Raw genomic sequence first — 9,133 nt, forward strand, 5'->3', positions numbered from 1 at the left:
CCTCTTAGTGACAACATAGATGTAGATATGATTTTTTCGAGTAGCCTAGTGGTAATAAATAGAAAGATGCTTCCAGCAAACTTGATTCCTTTACCAGTAATAGACTTTGATGTCATCTTGGGAATGAATTGGCTGTCAACTCATTATGCCACCCTAGATTGCAGAAATAAAAATGTGTATTTCCATATACTTGGAATAGAAGAGTTCAGCTTCGATGGTGATAGAAGTATGGCACCGTACAACTTTGTGTCAGCTATCAGTGCTAGGAAGATGTTGAGGCACGTATGTTAGGGATATTTGGCACTAGTAAGGGACACGTCTACCAAAGGTATAAGTATGGAAGATGCTCCTGTTGTGAGAGAATTCATGGATGTATTTCCTGAGAAGCTTTCAGAGTTACCACCAGAGAGGGAAATAGAGTTTTGTATAGACATTGTGCCAGGTACCAACCCCATCTCTATGCCATCTTACCAGATGGCACCAGCAGAGTTAAAGGAATTGAAGGAACAATTGCAAGAGCTTCTGGATAAGGGTTTCATCCGACCTAGTACTTCACCTTGGGGTGCTCCTATTTTGTTTGTGAGGAAAAAGGATAGATCCTTGAGATTGTGCACAGACTACAGACAGTTAAATAAGGAGACAATTAAGAACAAGTATCCACTTCCTTGAATTGATGACTTGTTTGACTAGCTATAAGGAGCAAGTTATTTTTCAAAAATAGACTTGCGGTCGGGTTATCACCAGCTGAGAATTCGAAGCGAGGATGTACCAAAGATAACATTCAGGACAAGATATGGTCATTATGAGTTCCTAGTGATGTCTTTTGGACTTACTAATGCACCAGCAGTCTTCATGGACTTAACAAATAAGGTATTTAGGTCGTTCCTGGATCGCTTTGTTATCGTATTTATAAATGACATTTTGGTATATTTCCGCACTAAAGAAGAGCATGTTTGGCGTCTGAGGATGGTGTTGCAGACATTGAAGGAGCACCAGTTGTATGTCAAATTTTCAAAATATAAATTTTGGCTGAAGAGTATGTCATTCTTGGGACATGTGGTTTTTAGTAAAGGTATTCAAGTGGATCCCAAAAAATTGAGGCAGTAATAAACTAGCTTAGGCTCACAATAGTCACTGAAGTGTGGAGTTTTCTAAGCTTAGCAGGCTATTACCGATACTTTTTACATAATTTCTCCAGGATAGCAGCTCCCCTAACCAAGTTAACTCGAAAGAATTTCCCATTCTTCTGGTCATATGAGTGTGAGGAAAGCTTTCAAAAACTTAAGGAATGTCTAACTACAGCCCCTATGTTGACATTACCAGTAAGTGGTGAAGAATATATGTTGTATTGTGATGCTTCTAGGGTTAGGTTTGTGGCAGCCCATGGTATGAACTGTGAGGGTGTGGAAAAAGGGCCCAAGACCAAACATCTAGGGGGCACGAGAATGAACCGATCCCACATTAGAATGGGAGATAGAGTTGGTGGTGCTTATATTGGGAAGTCTTGGTCAACTAGGTAGCGCATTTTTGGGTGTGAAAAGCCCAAGGGACAAATCCATAAGGCTTATAGGGGCCAAAGTGGATAATACTATCCAGTGGGCTGGGCCTTACAGTTTGGTATCAAAGCTGTCTCCTCCAGTACGATATGGTTCGGGGATGAACAAGGCAGAAGCTAGTGGGCCTGTGGCAGCCTGTGGTACAAATCGTGAGGGTGTAGAAGAAGGGCCCAAGACCAGATGTCTGAGGGCACAGGAATGAATTGATCCGACATCGAAATGGGAGACAGAGTTGGTGGTGCTTATATTGGGAAGTCTTGGTCAACTGGTAGCGCGCTTTTAGGTGTGAAAAGCTCAAGGGACAAATCCATGAGGCTTATAGGGGCCAAAGCGGATAATACTATCCAGTGGACTGGGCCTTATAGCTTGGTATCAGAGCTGAGTCTCCTCCAGTATGATGTGGTTCAAGGACGAACTAGGCAGAAGCTGGTGGGCCTGTGGCAGCCTGTGGTATGAACTGTGAGGGTGTAGAAGAAGGGCCCAAGACTAGAAGTCCGGTGGCATGGGAATGAGCTGATCCCACATCAGAATGGGAGACAAAGTTAGTGGTGCTTATATTAGGAAGTCTTGGTCAACTGGTTAGTGCACATTTGGGTGTAAAAAGCCTAAGGGACAAATCTGTGAGGCTTATGGGGGCCAAAGCGGACAATACTATCTAGTAGGTTGGGCCTTACAGGGTTGGGGTGTGTCTTAATGCAGCATGAAAAGGTAGTGCCTATGCTTCAAGGCAACTAAAAAGGCACGAGCAAAACTACCCCACCTATGATTTGGAGATGGCAGCTGTGGTTTTTGCATTAAAGATCTGGAGGCACTATCTGTATCGTGAATTGTGTGAGATATATATCGACCATAAAAGCTTGAAGTATTTTTTTAGCAGAGGGACTTAAATTTGAGGCAGAGGAGATAGATGGAACTTCTGAAGGATTATGACTGTACCATTCAGTACTATCCTGAGAAGGCGAATATAGTGGCAGATGCCTTAAGCAGAAAGTCTTCTGGCAGTTTGGCCTATCTATCAATGGAAAGGATACTGTTGATTCGAGAGATACAGGAGTTGATGGACTAAGGTCTGATTCTAGATATTTCAGATGAGGGTGCATTGCTAGCCCACTTTAGGGTGAGACCAGACTTGCGGGACAGAATCAGAGTATCCCAGCACAGAGACTCGTAATTAATGAGAATTGTAGAAAGGGTACAACAAGGGGAAGATTGTGAATTTGGATTTACTACAGATGGTGCTCTTATGCAAGGTTCTAGGATATGTGTGCCAGATGCGGACAACTTTAGAGTTGAGGTCATGTAAGAGGCATACCACACACCCTATAATGTCCACCCAGGCTCCACCAAGATGCACCATGATGTGAAGGATAGGTATTGGTAGAATGGCATGAAGAGAGACATAACAGATTTTATGTCCAAGTGCTTAACTTGTCAGAAAGTAAAGTTTGAACATCAAAGACCAGCAAGAAGGTTACAAGAGATCCCTATCCTAGAGTGGAAGTGGAAAATGATTACTATGGATTTCGTGAGTGAGTTGCCTCGTACTACACATGGATATGACTCAATATGGGTGATAGTGGACTGTTTGACTAAGTCGGCTCATTTCTTACCTGTATGGACCACCTACTCTGTTGCTCAATATGTTAGGCTGTATATTTGTGAAATAGTCAGATTACATGGAGTTTCTGCTTCCATAATATCTAACAGGGGGCTCCAGTTTACTTCTCAATTTTGAAGAAAGATGCAGGAGGCACGTAGCACATAGTTAAACTTTAGTACAACCTTCCACCCTCAGACAAATGGGCAATCGGAGAGGACAATTCAAACACTCGAAGATATGCTTCGTATGTGTGTCCTGGACTTTGGGGGACAATGGGACGATCAACTACCCTTGATAGAGTTTGCATACAATAACAGCTATCATTCCAGCATCGAGATGGCACCTTCTGAGGTGCTATATGGCAGGAAGTGTAGGTCCCCTTTGTGTTGGACAGATGTTAAAGAGGCAAAGGTACATGATGTAGACCTGGTGCAGTATATCTCAAAAATGATTCCTTTAATCAGAGAACATCTGAAAATAGCTTTCAACAGGCATAAGAGTTATGTAGACCCTAAGAGGAAGGATTTAGAGTTTGCAGTGAGTGACTATGCATTTCTGAAGGTCTCCCGTATGAAGGGAGTTATGAGACTCGAGAAGAAAGGCAAACTAGCACCCCGATACATCGGGCCATTTGAGGTTATTGATAGAGTTTGAGCAGTTGCCTATCGACTGGAGCTCCCAAAGCCTTTCTTATGTCCACCATGTATTTCACATTTCCATGCTTAGGAAGTATATACCTGATCCTTCCTATGTGCTGCAACCTAATACTGTGTAGTTGAATGAAGACTTGACTTTCGAGGAACAACCAGTAGCCATAATAGAGTATCAGATGAGGAAGTTAAGGTCAAAGCAGATTCCTATAGTTAAGGTTTATGGAGGAGCCAATCGGTGAAAGAGTGTATTTGGGAGTCAGAGCGTGATATACACAGCAAGTAACCATATCTATTCAATATGTAGTCTTATAATTTTATTCTGCCTTGTATAAAATTCAAGAACGAATTTTCTGTAAGGGGAAAAGAATGTAACAACCCTAATTTTTAAATAATTATTTTTATATGAAAATATTAATATTTTATTATATTAAAATTTTAGAAATTTATTTGAGATTTTCTGAATTTTTAAAATTGTGTTCGATTTTCTTAAACTAATAAATTTCATTGATTTATAAATATTAATTTAAAGACAACGTAGCAAAAATAAAAATATATTTGGACTTCAAAAATTTTTTCGAGTTTTCTGAAATTTTTTTGAAATTTTCGGACCTCATTGTTTATCCTAGGATAGAGTAAAAATTCAAATTCGGGTATCTTAAATCAGATCGACCGAATCAAATTAAAGCAGGTCGGACCGATCAAATCGAACTGATCCCTTTCCTTTTTCTTTCCCCCTCCCTTTCCCCGCGTGGCACCTCTCCTTCTTCCCTTTGATTCTCTCTCCTCCCTCCTCCTTCAGCCGGCCAACCACCTATCGTCCCTCCCCCAATTGTCGGTGCACCACCTCTACACCTCCTCCTCGCCTGCCGTAGCCCCACACCAAAAAATGCGTCCAAAACTCCGTCTTCAAATGGCTCATCACTTCTCCTTCTCGACCAAAATCCGATCGATCCAACTACCAATCGGACTCGGTCTTGTCCCAAAATTCATCTACACCTCTTGAACTTTTCATAGACACTAAGAATATAAATTTTTATCGAGTGGATTGTCTAATTTTTGGCCTAGAAATTTTAGCCCATTTTAATTTTTGAGCTAAATTTCTCTTAAACTGAGAATCCCACAAAAATTCTGAGAGTACCGGCGTACTCTACTCGATGGGAGCTTCGCAATCATATAAATTTCAAAATTTTTCAGTACCAAAATTTCAATGGGTCCCTCAAATTTTGTAGTGTTTTTCTGAGCTCCAAATGAACTTATTTAATTCTCTAACAATTTTATTCTAACCTCTAGTGTTATCAGCTTCACGTAGGCAGTTTTGTTTTACGAAAATTCAACCATTGGTCGGGTTTGTATTTTTGAGCTGAACAGATAGGCTGTCGAAATAACTTTCAATTCGAGTCAAAGTTATGGTCTATCTCACCATTTTCAAATGCTCCAGACTCATTTCAAGAGTTAGAATTGGCATAGGTAAACCCGAACCCTAAGTTTCTTTAATTACTTAGTGCCAAATTTAGAATAAAAATTTATAAAATATTCGTGGGTAGTTAGAAAATTATAAATCCTTTTGTATTAGCTTCATAATATTGTTAAGGACCGCGGGGTAGAATTTTAGAAATTTTAGAGCTTGTTTGGATGATTTATAATAAAATGATCGTTATAGGGACTAAATTTTTTTTTTTTTTTAAATTACGAGTATTGACTGTTTTGAAGGGCCTAGGAGGGACCATATGATGATAATGAGATATGGATGTGGGATTTGTGTATTAGAAATGTTATTTGGATCATTTTTCAGGTTGGGTAGGTCCAAAGTATAGGGGAAACTCTGCTAGATTTTCGGCAAAACTTAGGATTTGTCCTTTAACTCTTTAAAGTTTTGTTTGAATAAATATTAATAAAATTTTCGATATAATATTTAGGTGAGCTAGGCCAGCCTTCATTCTCCGCCCAGCCACCTCAGTTATCAACGGTTAATTAGCGAGTAGATATTGATTTTATTTATAATTTCAATATTATTATATTCAAAACATGTTCATGTTTCACTTATACATATATATATGCAGTAAATATTAGGCACGCTTTATATTGCATTTGTTCTTAATGATATTACAGTGATTATTATTTTATGGTGATCTTCTTAATGATATTACAGTGATTATTGTTTTATGATGATCTGGAGCTGTATGTATGAGTGGGTGTGTATGTGGTGTCTATATAGATATGGGTAGAACGGGTAGACGCAAATGAAGCTTAACTCGCTAAGACCCGATCCTTATTATGGATAAGTCGGGGTAGGCATGGCTTGAAGTTGATCTCGCTGGTCTCCGCATTTGGATATTAAGAGAAAGACCGGCTTTGAGTTGATCTCGCTGGCAGAAGTTGGAAACTAAGAGAGCTCTAAAGGGGATCAACTCCCATATATATATGTGTGAGTATGGATGTGTAACACGAGTGTATAAGTGCTCCAGATTACCTTTGATGTGATTATGACTTGATTTGTTTAAAATATATGAAGATTATTCATTTCACTCTTATGATGCACTAGATATAGATAGTTATAGAAATTGTAAATCAAATCAATATCTTATTTTATGAGTCGAACACTCACTTATGTTCACCCATTTTTTCGGGTTACAGGAGAGCTTATTCTTGTGTTAAACCTACTTTCTACCTCACAGGTCTACTAACTGTAATTTTCTTTGTATTGTTAAATTTGAATTCTATATCTCCACATGTGTAGAATCATTTTACTTAGCTTGCGATTGTAAGATTAATTATTTTAGAATTGTAAACTTATTAATCGATGTACGTGGAATAAGTGGATGGATGACCATGTTGGATGAGGGAGTTGGACTCCCATTTGATTTGATATCGAGTTGTTGATAATTGAGAGGGAGAGCTAAGCTCTCCATATATATATATATATATATATATTGTGATCATAAGTCGGGTGAGCTAAAAACTCTCATTATATGGTCCAGTTTATGATCGGACTTTGTCCGGTTAATTTTTTGAAATTGGGCTTGTATATAGATTTCAAAGTTAGACTAATAAATAGTTAGGCTTACTACAGACTTTAAAAATTTTATATTAACTCAAGTACTAGTGTCAGTCCGGTCTATAATTTGGGTCATGATACAGGCCCACCACAACCATGGCTGTTTTAACATTTTTGAGTCACCTGGACCTGTCATACAATAACTTGTCAGAAAAGATCCCTACAACTATTATCTCAATGCAATTTAAAAAAAAAAAAACTATTATTTCAATGCATGTACGTAGTTTTCATTTCAATGCATCAAATAATTAATAATATATATATATAATATTAAAATTATTATTTTCAATATTTTATTATTTAAAATTATTATTATTTAATATTATTATTTTGTTTCATCCGCCGCCACCTCCGCTAGCGAACCTCAACGCAACAACCGTGCCTGCGCAAACGTGCGTCCTCCAGTGCCCTCACTTCGAATCGTGCGTAGCCCAACCATAAACACTTTTATTTGACGTTTAGACAAACTATATAGTTTGCTTTTTCTTTTTTAAATTTTCAGGTGCTCTGGGTGCACTCAAGAATTCAGTCTCTATTGTCCGATCATCGTCGATGAAGCTGCTGAGTTTTTCAAGAGCCTTGGAATTTCAGTCTTCACTTTTGATAGCTATAGATTGGTGTCTGCTCGAATCATTCCTGATGGATTTTTCTTTTTTTTTTGAAGTTGTCCCAATTGGATTTTTTTTTGGTTTTAATTCTTGGTTTGGCAGTACAGTGAGGATGGAGGTGTTGCGCAAAACTGGCTGTTCGCTGTTCCTCAAAGAACCCTCTGATTGGGCGCTACCAGGACGGAACTCACAATGTTGTAGACATTTCCCAGTGTAAAGGTCGATAATGCAATTTTATCAATTCTTACTTTGTTTGAATGGCTGTGTTAATTCTTAGTTTGTTTTACTGGCAAGCATTGCTGGTGTGGTTCTTTATTCTTGTATTGTCAATTTCAGCAGTAAGTCAAAGGGACGTCTCAGTTGAAATCAGAGGCAAAGCAACTTTGAAGGACCCTCAATCACTACCCTAAACTCATACTTATATAAACTGTGGATGGGAAAGCTCCAAAGAGGTAGTGCAATCGAAGTGCTTGCTATGAAATGCCATGGAATTGATAACTTTATGCTCTGATTAGAAGTTATACTCTCAAGCTAATTATGCAGCTATTATCAAACAGGATTGCGAGTTTTGTTGTCTAGCAAAGAGTGGCATTTGGAAAACCCAGAGGTAACTATTTCTTCTACCTTTTTGATAACTGATCAGTGATCATAAATGTATTTTTTACTCACTTTACTGTATTTAATTCAATGGCCATGTGAATTACAAACAAATTGTTATGAGTGCCTTCACTGCATCTGTTTTGCGCACTTGCTTTAAACTATCTGTAATCTCTTTAAAAATCTGGAGAATTCCAGGTCGCTTGACCAGGTAGCAATTAGGAATAAGAGAAGCTTTGAATTAAATTTACAGTTGTGGGACATCCATAACTGTTAAGAAAGCAGAAATTATTATATTGTTGGAATTTCTTGATCCCAAACCATAATTATGGTGATGGTTAGTTCTAATAGAGGCACTGAATGTCATTATCATTAAATCACTTCATCCATATACCTTAACAAAATTAATTTCACATCTGTGTACAGATGGGACATTCTTTTATTTATCTCTTTCATGATGCTTGATTAGATCTGATTTTGGGTTACTGCAGTATTGAGATTCTGGCTGTATTCAGGGGGGCCAAGGAGCAGGCGTCAAGAAGAAGAAATCAGGGAAGAAGAAAAAACAATCATGAGAATCAGCAAGGAGTTTCTACGATCCCTTAAGGATTATAAATTGCAAAGAAGGTTCTCAACATTGGCCAGTGTAGGAGATACAGGATATTGATTCCTGGCATGCTTAGACCATTACCAGAACCGGCATGAACGATGGGTGTACGCCATGTACATGTAACAGAAATTTTATCAACTATCAGAATTCTCTGTTATAGAGGAAGGGAAATGGGATACTGTTACACATCAAAGGAGAAAGTATAGAAATAAAGAGAATAGGAAGGAATAGGTCTGGAAATACCATGTAATAGATAGCTATAGTAAGTGAGAAAGTCAAAAAAAGTCAGCTAGTTGTTTGGGGGGAAATTTGGTTAGAGGTAGTTACCAGATTGTAACCTGCTTCTGGCAGAAAATGGTGAATAAAAAGAGCTGGAATAGCTCCTGTGTACTCATTCTAGATCTCTGATCAATAAGGAATCTTTCTTCTCTGTCTCAATTATTTTCTCTCTATT

At 38.3% G+C, this 9,133-nt stretch overlaps 1 long non-coding RNA gene across 6 annotated transcripts; it reads left to right on the plus strand.

Annotated features, from left to right (window-relative positions):
• The first annotated feature begins 7,142 nt into the window (after positions 1–7,142).
• On the plus strand, positions 7,143–9,117 carry LOC110661162 (uncharacterized). 6 transcript variants are annotated; one of them, XR_009146085.1, is made up of 6 exons: positions 7,143–7,286; positions 7,367–7,481; positions 7,575–7,691; positions 7,812–7,924; positions 8,030–8,079; positions 8,561–9,117. It is a non-coding gene; the product is annotated as an uncharacterized LOC110661162 (long non-coding RNA). The 6 variants fall into 6 exon arrangements; XR_009146084.1 differs by having other exon boundaries at positions 7,580–7,691; XR_009146081.1 differs by having other exon boundaries at positions 7,367–7,691.
• Positions 9,118–9,133: the final 16 nt, after the last annotated feature.

The sequence above is a fragment of the Hevea brasiliensis genome, chromosome 18 (genome assembly GCF_030052815.1).
Source record: "Hevea brasiliensis isolate MT/VB/25A 57/8 chromosome 18, ASM3005281v1, whole genome shotgun sequence".
NCBI classification, from domain to species: Eukaryota; Viridiplantae; Streptophyta; class Magnoliopsida; order Malpighiales; family Euphorbiaceae; genus Hevea; species Hevea brasiliensis.